This window comes from Copadichromis virginalis, linkage group LG3 (assembly GCF_057382275.1).
Source record: "Copadichromis virginalis isolate Kocher_CV1m ecotype Utaka linkage group LG3, C_Virginalis_male_GT1.1, whole genome shotgun sequence".
NCBI lineage: Eukaryota > Metazoa > Chordata > Actinopteri > Cichliformes > Cichlidae > Copadichromis > Copadichromis virginalis.
Genome location: NC_140620.1, coordinates 6,673,446 through 6,685,595, shown reverse-complemented (window position 1 = coordinate 6,685,595; position 12,150 = coordinate 6,673,446). Strand labels below are relative to the sequence as shown.

The window sequence follows — 12,150 nt, the reverse complement described above, 5'->3', positions numbered from 1 at the left end:
TTAGTGTAATGCACAAACACACCAACAGAGGGCAGTAATATCCCTTCAACATACATTGTAAAATTACTATTACAACAAGAAGCTCTGATGGTGACACAGAATCACAGTGGAGATACTTCTGTCCACCTTTGATTAGACTCATTATAAAAAGGAAAACAAAGTTTGAACACAGTCATGTTTCCAGTTCACTGACTTACATTTATTCCATGGACACTCACTCTAACCTGAACCACAGCTACAACCCAACATTGTTGAGGCCTCATCTCCTCCTTTCCTGACTGTAGAGGTTAAATATGCAACAACCAACAAATAAAAGAATTTGGTTCATTTCAAAGAAATTCACACGGTGACCAAGTAAAGTAACCGTAGTAAAGGAGACAACATCCCGTTGATGGTGGGATTATTTGAAAGATTTGCTTTAGTCACGTCACCAAATGCAGTTGAACCACCCGTGGATCCATGTTTGACCATTCTACCACTCTGAGCTCTGCTTTTGAAACATTTTATTATTATCATCATTCATTTATTCATTCTTTGGAGGGGGGCTATTTCCTAATGCCACCCTAATAAGCTGATGTTCAAGGGGAAATATAACAGAAACTCTTTCAGTGTTATTCATTAATAAATTAACAGATAAACTGTGAAGAAGAAAAAACTGAGATTTAAAGGAGAGAGTGAGAAACTTGATCATCCATCCTCATAATACATGTTTATCAGTATCTGCTGTGACCATACTGCATTAATAACTAGAAGTCTACAACCCAAACATCAGATGTTAATCGAAAATTTTTGCTCTCTCTCCTCCTTAAATGTGTTTTTAATGTTACTTATAATTCAGAATTGGCGACTGGAACACGTATGACACATACGAACATCAGGAAATAAAAACTCGATAAATATAACCTCAGTAAATGAAGTCAGTGTACAGCGGGGGTTGTTACAGCTGTGTACTGGGGGTTGCGCTTTGTCGGTAATAACAGCTCGATTGCTTGCGAGGCGAGCGGGTCTGTCCCACGCTTTGCCGTGAGACTGGGCTGGGCAGACATCTCCAAAGTCATCGAAGTACTTTTGCAAAGAAGCTGTATCTTGACAACCCGACCAGACATCTGAAGATTAAACCGCTACATTTTCGGCTAAAAAAATATTAAAACGGTATTTGGTGAGACACAAACAGGGTTTTTCAAAGTTCAGTTCTGTTAGCTTCCACATGGCAGTTGTTGGTGTGCAGTAACGCCTTCTAAAAACAATGGCCACCAGGCCAAAGCAATGGTTCTGACTCGATCAGCCCCACCCCCTGAGTTTGATGGGTGAGGTTGACAGATAAAATAAATTTATGGTGAGACCTGAAGGAGTCAACAGTGCCAAAATGAATTAATTAAATACACCATTAAATAATTATTTAAATGTGGCAATAATTAATTAAAACATGAAATAATCCCATTTTAATTAATTATTTCTAATTTATTAGAAGACATAGCATAAATTTTCACTGCTATGCTGATGACACCCAGCTCTATCTGTCCATGAAGCCAGATAACACACACCAATTAGTTAAACTGCAGGAATGTCTTAAAGACATAAAGACCTGGATGGCCGCTAACTTTCTGCTTCTTAATTCAGATCAAACTGAGGTTATTGTACTCGGCCCTGAAAATCTTAGGAATATGGTATCTAACCAGATTCTTACTCTGGATGGCATTACCTTGGCCTCCAGTAACGCTGTGAGGAACCTTGGAGTCATTTTTGACCAGGACATGTCCTTCAATGCACATATTAAACAAATATGTAAGACTGCTTTCTTCCATTTGCGCAACTTCTCTAAAATTAGAAATATCCTGTCTCAGAGTGACGCTGAAAAACTAGTTCATGCATTTATTACTTCCAGGCTGGACGACTGTAATTCATTATTATCAGGAAGTCCAAAAAACTCCCTGAAAAGCCTTCAGCTGATCCAAAATGCTGCAGCAAGAGTCCTGACAGGGACTAGAAAGAGAGAGCATACAGTATTTCTCCTGTTTTGGCTTCCCTTCATTGGCTTCCTGTTAAATCCAGAATTCAAAACCCTGCTCCTCACATACAAGGTCTTAAATAATCAGGCCCCATCTTATCTTGATGACCTTGTAGTACCATATCACCCTATTAGAGCACTTCGCTCTCGCTCTGCAGGCCTACTTGTTGTTCCTAGAGTATTCAAAAGTAGAATGGGAGGGAGAGCCTTCAGTTTTCAGGCCCCTCTTCTGTGGAACCAGCTTCCAGTTTGGATTCAGGAGACAGACACTATCTCTACTTTTAAGATTAGGCTTAAAACTTTCCTTTTTGCTAAAGCATATAGTTAGGGCTGGACCAGGTGACCCTGAATCCTCCCTTAGTTATGCTGCAATAGACGCAGGCTGCCGGGGGATTCCCATGATGCATTGAGTTTTTCCTTTCCAGTCACCTTTCTTACTCACTATGTATTAATAGACCTCTCTGCATTGAATCATATCTGTTATTAATCTCTGTCTCTCTTCCACAGCATGTCTTTATCCTGTCTTCCTTTTCTCACCCCAACTGGTCGCAGCAGATGACCCCGCCCCTCCCTGAGCCTGGTTTTTTCTTCCCACTGTCGCCAAAGTGCTTGCTCATAGGGGGTCATATGATTGTTGGGTTTTTCACAAATGCTCTAAAACTGTAGAAGAAGGTTGCATGTGATGAAAAAATATTTTACTATGACTTCACCAGTCTCTATCCCACAGTGCAATCTAAAAAAGATTATCCTTTAGGACACCCTCAAATCATTTACAGAAACTTTGACAGCCTAGAAAATTATTTCGGCTTTGTTAAATGCTCAGAACTGCCGCCAAGAGGTCTTTTTCACCCCGTCCTTCCCTACAGGTGCCACAGCAAACTGATGTTTCCGCTCTGCAGCTTGTGCGCTGAAGACCAGAAGCAGCACACAGCATGTGGGCACAGTGACAGTGAGCGGGTGTTGAATGGCACATGGGTCTCATTTGAGCTTGAAAAAGCTGTTGAGAAAGGATACAGGATTGTTTCTATTGATGGGGTGTGGCACTTTCCCCAAAAAGACTGACACATTGTTTAAAGACTATGTGAAAGCCTTTCTAAAACTTAAACAGGAGGCCTCGGCGTATCCAAAACATGTGAAAACACCTGACGAGCAGCAGAAGTACATAGATGAGTATTATGAGAAGGAGGGAATAATGCTAGATCCGTCCGTAAATAAAGCTGTTCGAAACTGTAACAAGTTGTTGCTAAACTCGTTATGGGGTGGTTTCAGTATGAGGTCGAATATGGCGTCATCTGAGTTCATCACAGACCCTTCCAGGTTTAGCCAGCTAATGTTTAGCGACCAGGATGACGTGTGGCAGTTTTGTTTCATCTCTGACGACGTCGCCATGGTGCAATGGCGCCACTCTGATGGTAGAGCATCCCGCATGAAGGACGTTAATGTCTTTGTGGGGGCCATGACCGCTGCACATGCCAGACTCATGCTGTATGATTTGTTAGACAACTTGCAGCAGTGCGTGCTGTATTGTGATACAGACAGCATCATTTTCACGGCACGCCCTGGCGACTGGATGCCTCCTCTAGGCCCATTTCTGGGGGAGCTCACCAGCGAATTAGCTTCAGGGCAGGGGGGTGTGGAGGATCACATAGTGGAATTTGTTTCCGGCGGGCCAAAATGCTACACATATCACACATCGCTGGGCAAGACCCAGGTCAAGTGTAACGGCGTAACACTGAACGCACTAAACTCAGAAGTTGTCACCCACGAATCCTTGAAAGGTTTAGTCCACAAGTTTGTAGCCAATCAGACATCAGACGCACACCTAGTCGCCATCTCTGATAATATCAGACGTGATAAAAAGAAGCTTCATTTGAAGAATGAAACCATTGTGAAGAAACTTAAGGTTGTCTACAATAAGCGCCGTGTGCTCCCAGACTATACAACCCTACCTTATGGATTTTAAATTAGATCAGGGGTTTGACGCCAGGTTACAGCACCCGTTCAGCATGGTGGCCAGCGGTTCCAGTAACTGTGGCAAGACGTTTTTTGTTAAAAGCGTCATTGAAAATTCTTCCAGAATTATATCACACAGCACTGATAACATTGTGTATATATACTCATGCTGGCAGCCACTATATGACCAGCTTCTTAAGATAAGAGACATAAACTTTGTTAACGGTATACCCGAATCTCTTGCTGATGACACCCTTCTTCATGCAGACAAGAACAATTTGTTAACCCTTTAAGACCGACCATAGAACCAAGTCCGCCAGAGCTTATATTATATTTTTTCATGTTTTGGTGACATTTTTGGGAGCATTTCAAGTTGATATGCATCAATTCAACCATTATAGCCCAAGTTTTATTAATATGTATGCATTAAGTGCATAGTAATTACATAAATTGCAAAAAAGTGCAATAAACTACCAAAAAACTGAAAATCTTTTTTGTTTTTTTAACATATATTTCTAGTTAGAGAAATTTAAGAGGCTTATCCCCCAAAACTGTAAATACAAAAAAGTTGCACAAAATAGTTTCCCACCACAGGAAATTTATTTTGAGTGTCTTCATATTTTTATTTTTGAAATGCACCAACTAATATTGTTTAAAAATCCAAGAGATAAATATCAAGTCATGCTTTTAGGTAGGCAAATCTTTCCTGGTAATACTAAATATTTTATAGAAGCGTTTATTGATGCCACATCCACAACACACGGGTATGTTTTAATAGACTATAAAGCTAAGACCCCGGACTATTTAAGACCCCGAAGAAATTTACTGTCAGACCGTCCGGTTGTTTATATCCCAAAACAAAAAACAGTGAAGAGGTGAAAGGATGTCATCACGCATGCAGAGGAATCTGTCTCTGTTGGAGTTGATATACAAGTCTCTCCCGGCTCTACGCAGAGTTATTATTAGCAATGCAAACTTCATCAATGCATTGTGTGAGATAGCCTTTAACGTATTGCAAGGTAACATTCCACTGACAAATCAGAAGTACAAACAGCTAAAAAAAAAAAAATCTCTTATCAGACTGATTGCTGAAGAAAAGATCAAAACTTTGAAAAGATAAAGACAATCAACCAATCTGGCGGGTTTTTACTACCCTTATTAGGGGCTGCAATCCCTTTCATAACCAGTCTGATAGCAAACAGGTGAAAATGGAACATGTGCAAAAGATGTTTTTGGTGCCCCAACATCAGCTGGACTTATTGAAACAACTGCAGCAGTACACAGGCAACATCAGACAACATGCTCAGAAAGACTTGGACAAGGAGATGCTTCAAGTGTTACAAGAATCAGACATAGATGTGTATGAGAAAGCTAAAAAATATGGTGATATTCTCCAAAGATTCCTCACACTTGTGAGACAAGGTGCCCGTGAAAAGAATATATTGTCTTTATCCCTACCGGAACAATTTAACATGGATGTGCAAACCCAGCCTGCGGACACCCAACCTGTTTATGGTGATGCTGAAGGATTTTATTGCAGAGAATGTTTTGACACACATACCTAAAAGGAGAAGGAGGAATGCAGAACTCATTCTCTCGTTGGCCAGACTTGATTTCTTACAATGACAAAGGTGAAATTGTTGTTGATAAACACACCATCCCGGGTTCACACATTTACGACCTGATTAAAGCCGTCACAACCACACACACACCGTCAGACCTATTGGCTGGACAGAGTTTTTAAAGGCTGTTTCAGATTTTAACATACCGTTATCAGCCATATCCAACACCGGCATACGTAAGACCATTGCCATGTATAAAACTGATCACACACTGACTGAAGACCCTGAAGCATTTGAGTATAACTTTCATTCAAATTAAACTTTATACACAATTACAAAATGGAAAAATTACCAAATATTAAAACACTACAACCACTGAAGAAACAAATAAAACCGATCACAATCAACATCAAAATATGATAATAGAAACATAGAAGAGACATATCATTCAATTCATATACGTTCATGTGATCTCTACGTTCAAAAACCCAATAACCTTGAATCCTTCATTTATATTACATTTCAATTCCAGCTGGCAGCTGTTGGAGTCAAATTGTTAAATGTTGTCATTGTGTTACTTAAATGTGTAAGTCTTAGTTCAAGCAGCAGGATCAAAGACATTCCTTTGTCTCTGACCACCTCTCCAACCAGTCTGTTGGTGGGGGAGGCTGTAGTGTTTTATTACAGGGACATCCTATCTGAAGGTTCTGTTTTCTTGGTTAATAAGCTTCCTGCTTTTATGACCCTTTTGGTGAGCAGGAGGTCACACAAACGCACCCCCAAACACACACACACACACACACACACACACACGCATTCAAGCACATGCACATACACACATATACATAAGGAGGTCTGGTTTCCCCGCCAGTTTCAGGGAGGGTTAAGGATGGTTTCTCCACCGAAAGGAGGTTTTTCCTCCTCCGCTGAGGGCGTTGAGTGTTTGGTTTCTCCACCAATATGTAAGGAGGATAGAGCTCTCATTGGTGCCTATTTTGTGTGTGAAAGCGTGTGTGAGCGAGTGCGGGCCAGATGTGGTCTGTGCGAGTGTGGCTGATTGTTGTCTTGTAATGGGGAATAAACTGGGTAATTCTGCCTTGAAAGGGGATGAAATACATTGCAAAGTATTCACTGGGCAGCACGTAGTATGTAGATCATTGAAGGAAGAAAGTAATGAATTTGTGCACAAAGCAGATGAAACAGTGTGTGTGACTGTGTCTGACGTCACTGTGTGTGTGAGACACAGAGAGGTGTGAAAGACAAACATCCAAACTCAGCCTGCAGTTCTGTTCTGTGATTCTACATTTGACTATCCATTGAGTTTGGTGTGTACTTCTGCTTTGTTCAGATGCATTTAGATACATCACCTCCACTCTCCTGTCTTTCCTTCTCTACCATTGCCTCCTAACTAGGGATGGGTATCGGTATCCGGAGCCATAATGGCACCGGTTCTGACATAAACATAAGTAACCAGACTGAAAAGCAGCGCACATTTCGGTGGTTTTTTCAGTGCTTTTTTCAGTGCTTTTTTCCCTGAGATGTCATACACTTTGGATTCTAGCCCATCATTTTACCTTTCCAAGGATAGTAGGCGGGCCCAGGTACGTATGTTCTTTTAGAGCAGAGCTACAGATTAAAAATGCACAAGGCGAAGTGGTCAAAGTCTGGCTGTACTTCACAGCAAAAGATGCAAACTCAGCAGCCTGCAACAAGTGCTTTAAGGTGATACTGTGATACTGTCAAAGGAGGTAACTGATGAAACAGGGAGGCTGTAGCTCAGGGGGTAGAGCTGGTCACCAACTGATCAGAAGGTTGATGGTTCGATCCCAGGCTCCTCCAGTCTGTGTGTCACATATCCTTGGGCAAACTAACCCCAACTTGCTCTCCAATGCCTCCATCGGAGTGTGAATGTACTTAGAAAGCACTGAGTGTAGATAAAGTGCTTGTGAGAATGGGTGTGATTGGGTGAATGTGACATGTTGTATAGAGCGCTTTGAGTACTCCGGGACAGTAGAAAACCGTAATATAAGAATCAGTCCATTTACCATGAAACACCCAGCGATGCATAGCGTTTGCACCGTATTTGATAGCTTGATGCAAAACCTCACTCACACTGAGCACATCTACTGCTGGTGTGGTGCCTGTTATCAGACCAGGAGTTAGCAACATCCCCCAAGAACCCGAAGAGGAGAGTCCTGGCCCCTAGCCCTGCCAGTGTAGCAGAAATGATGACGGATGATGATGGCAGCAGCAGCCGTTCTTCTCTGGGTGAGTAGCTTAATGTTGTTCGTGTGTAATTTACGTTGAGTAGGCTAACCATGTTATTACATTAATGCACGTAAGGTGAACTAGCAAACACTGTCGTAGTTACATGTGTCTGTCTTCTTGTTTGATAGAGTGATACCATATATGTCCTATAGCTGCAGAAAAAGCTAACATTGTTGTCTTTTTACAAAAAAACCAACTAAACATGAGAGGTTTTAGGACAAAGTTTGTGTTCTCCATTCTTTAAGCACTGATTCGAGCACCAATTAAGCACAGGCACCATTTCAAAAGTACCGGTTGGGCACCGGTATCGGATAAAACCTAAACGATACCCATCCCTACTCCTAACATGCTTCCTTCCTCCTCTTCCTTCTCTTTCAGCCATCAATAGCTAGACAGTCTTATTCATTATGATCCACACATTTTATTTGGTAAAGCTTTAGTTCAGAAGGCCCTTACTAATGCAACACTTCCCATTTACCCAGGCTGGCACTTGGAGTACACTGGCTTGTGGCCCCTTGTGCCAGCATTAGTGCTTTCATCCTTTCTGCTGCTCACAATTCACCAATCACACTTTGACTATTACCATTAAAACAAGAGTCAGATAATTTAGCCACAGAGCTCCTTTAAATGTTAAAGTTTCATGATTCACGTGTGGATGCTGCATAAGAAAAGCATGATGTATAAAGTATAAGTGTTTCTGACCAGTTGTTCATGTTCCTTCATTTTTCCCTGAAATCTATCAAATACTGTCCAACAGACTGATGGCACAGCAGTGCAGAGGCTGCAGAGGCTGCAGAACCTGCATCTGCATCGGAGAGCAACATGGGGTCAGTATCTTACCCAAGGACATCATGCAGACTGGCATTAACCCTTGTGTGGTGTTCATATTTTTGTTACTCAGCCAGTGTTCATGGGTCTGGTGGACCCGCTAGAGTTTTGGCTTTCCAAATTAACACTATCAAACAATTTTATGTTAAATTACTCAACAGATGTTTACGTCATCCCAATTACAAGCCATATGAACAGCAAACATGGTTATTTTTTCCCTTTACCTTTGTTAGATCACATTTATGAATTAATGTGCTTCTCGGTTTTTTTGGGTTTTTTTTTTTATAAAATGTTATAAAAAAATTAATCAGTTATAATCAAGTGGAGTGAGTGGAAAGACACAACACATTTACACGTGAAGCAGCATGTTTCACAACTAAATGGCATCAGCTGCTCATCAATGGGGACATTAGGCCCAGGTTTGTAAAACAGGGGGAGGTGGTGCACACACTTATCCCACACTGTCCTGATGGCAGCTAGCTTGTCTCTCTGCCGTCAAGCTAGTCTGTCGTCTCGGTTATCAAAACGGATAATCCTGGAAATTTTGTGGAAGTTTTCCAGAGACATTGATGCACGGAAAGGTTCTTGCCAGTTTCTGCATCCCACAGGGATTCTGTGGATTCCCCTTTGGACCTGAAAACTCCTGCAAGGATAAGAACCCCAAAGTAGGCCTTTGGGGTTCTTAGATGAATTTGGTCCATCTCCTTCCACCTCTCTCCAAAAACACACCTTCCTTCTAGATTACTGCAATCCAGAATAATTTTCTGGATGGAATCTGGGATGAAAAGCTCAAATGAAGACTTGATGTCCTGCACATGAGTACCTGTCAGCCGTGTTGGCCCTGGCTTATCACAGTAACAGCTCTGCAGGGTGGCTCATTTCTTGGGCAAGAAGACCATTCAATTTCACCAGTTATTGACATCCATATTTCTTCACTTGCTGTCTGGTGGGCTTGTTCTGGTCCTGGAGCTGGCAGCAGATGGGGTACTCGTCTTCGTTTTGTTACTAAATGGTGCTCAACCTCATCCTCTTCTTCAAAGTCACTGTCAGACTGAATTTTCAGAAATGTGAAATATTCTGAAACCTCTTTGTCAACATCATCATCCGAAGCTCCTCTCTCTTCCAAAATCAATTGGATGGCCCTCGCAGCAGATAATCTTTTGCCATCTTGATCAGTTGTGATAAAGAACCACACCGGCAAAGTCTTATTTATAGTATTATGCCCCTAATTAGCAGGTGTGACAGGGTATGAGAAAACAAAATTTGGATCCCTCAAGAAAGAGGGTAAAATGTGTGGGAATGTCAGAGCAGACGGTGTTGGTAGTTGAATTTTCAACAATGTTGCAACTTTGTGCGAGAGCGGGAGGGGAAGAAAACACTATCAGCAGCACCAGAAAGGAGGAAGACAGAGTGTGGGAACACAGGACCAACACTTTCAACACTTTTACTAGACCTGGGTCCAGTGGACCCGAACACCTTGTATGTAATGTAAATGCGTGGGGGAAGGTACAGTATGAGGTCATTGAAAATTAGTTCGGATTTATGTTCTTCACAGAAAATAAGCCAAAGCCAATGAATTTCAGGTTGAAAAAATAATTCATTGTTAAATTTTTCTTTTGCAAAAAAATGGAAACGGGTCTCACAGACCCGAACACCATACAAGGGTTAAACCACCAACCTTCTGGTTAGCAGGTGACCTGCTCGACCACCTGAGTTCCAGCCACCTTATCAAAGTGACCAATCACATTAGAATCCTGTCCTGCTTTGGGCTCCGCCTCCAAACCATCCAAAGCGGGTTTATTTGCACCATGTATGCAGGTAAACTCAAACATCCATTCAGCTGCTTCAGAAGGAAAATGTCAGCTTGTGGTTTCAGTCACAGGAAACTCACAGGTTAGAGTCCAGCCAGAGGGCTGCTGTTGTTTATCTGTAAAGTCTTTACATTTACAGAAATAAATAATTATGTGGACACATCTGGATCATCAGCAAACATGAAACCAGGTGACACCAGGACCAAGCTGACTGCTGACACAGAGTTCATACTCTAACTGCTAGCTGCTCTGCTAGCTAAGTTAACTGAAGTTAAAGGTCAGAGTAAAGAAATGACGTGATGCTGCTGGGAGTGACACCACAGACTAGCAGCATTTAGTTACTCAGCATATAATGCAGTTAATCTGAAATCTCTTTTTCTCTCTGAAAGAAAGTGACAGCAGACTGAGTCAAAGACAGAAACCTTATTTAAACACCAAATATTCACCGGCTTCACTTCCCGATCCAGGATTCAAAGAGGACGTTGCACTTACTCAGCTTCTTCCCATGAACGTCTTCCCTCTGCAGCTCTGCTGTCTGGACCAGGTCTGTGTAGAAACAGAGACAATCTTCTGCTTCATCAGTCCTCTGTGTCTGCAGGCTGAAGTCACATTAAACACTTCACACCAGCAAAGAGTCTGAAGCTCACAGCTCAAAGGTCAGCTGCTGCACCTTGTGTGATACTGTTTGATCAATAATTAACCTGCAGCAGGTTTCTGCTCCAACTCCAACACACTGAACAACCCTGAGAACAAATCAGAGGATGTGGGTGTGTCTCCAAGCTTCAATATTATTAAACACCTCACACCAGCAATGAGTCTGAAGCTCGCAGGTCAAAGGTCAAAGGTCAGCTGCCACACTGTATATAATATTTCAATATGTATACAACCTGACTGCGAGCGTGTGTGCAGCCATAAACAGTTTAAACATTAAACACTGAACCATAAAAGAAGCTTAAGCTGCAGCTCACAGGTCAAAGCTCAGCTGCTGCAGCCAGTTATGACTTTACATAAATCATCATGTTTTCCCTCTCAGCACTTGGGCTGTTTTGACTCAGCTACACTATGGCAAATGGCCAATGGTTCCACAGCTGTTCTTGTTCACAGCATCATCCAGTTAGAGAGGAAACTGTATAATGAAATGATGATGTTCCAGCGTCATGCTGCAGTTGTTGCTCCTCCTCCACATGCTTACCTGCCACAGTTTAACTCCGCCTCTCAGACAGTCATGTCACCTGATCTGCATGTTTTGTTGTACGATGACGTCATCTTGACGTTGTCGAGGAGGGCGAGAAAAACTAGTTTTGTCCTGCAGATGGCGATCTTGCACCGTGTTCAGAGAGCCGACACTTTGATGGTGCTGCTCTACACAACTTACTTTTATCCTGGGTTGGACTCTATATGAGCAGCTTCCACTCTGGTTTCACTGTTAAACACACTTGTTTGATTTCACTTGTAAAAGTTGGAAAATAAAGATTAAATTATTTGTTGGTACATTTTTTGCTTCATTTGAGGAGAAAAAAACCCAAACTGGGTTGAAACATTTTTGACCCTCTTTAACAACATTCCAACATAACATGATCATTGATCGGGGAGATTAAAATTAATTATATATTTTTATGTGGTTCAGCCACAACTCTACTAAAACCTCAGCCAGTAATAGGTCGGCTAACTTTTGGACCGTCCAGTTGTCTGTATGACTGCCGCAGTACGTGCACCACAT

General features: G+C 41.8%; 1 protein-coding gene across 1 annotated transcript in view; it reads right to left on the bottom strand.

The window, feature by feature from the left end:
- Nucleotides 1-11,064, bottom strand: part of LOC146712490 (protein NLRC3-like) — a 29,306-nt gene extending 18,242 nt beyond the window's left edge. The window contains exon 1 of the mRNA XM_085442937.1: nucleotides 10,923-11,064. The gene's annotated coding sequence lies outside the window, so the exon portion shown is untranslated. The remainder of the gene's footprint in view (nucleotides 1-10,922) is intronic.
- Between the last annotated feature and the right edge of the window lie 1,086 nt (nucleotides 11,065-12,150).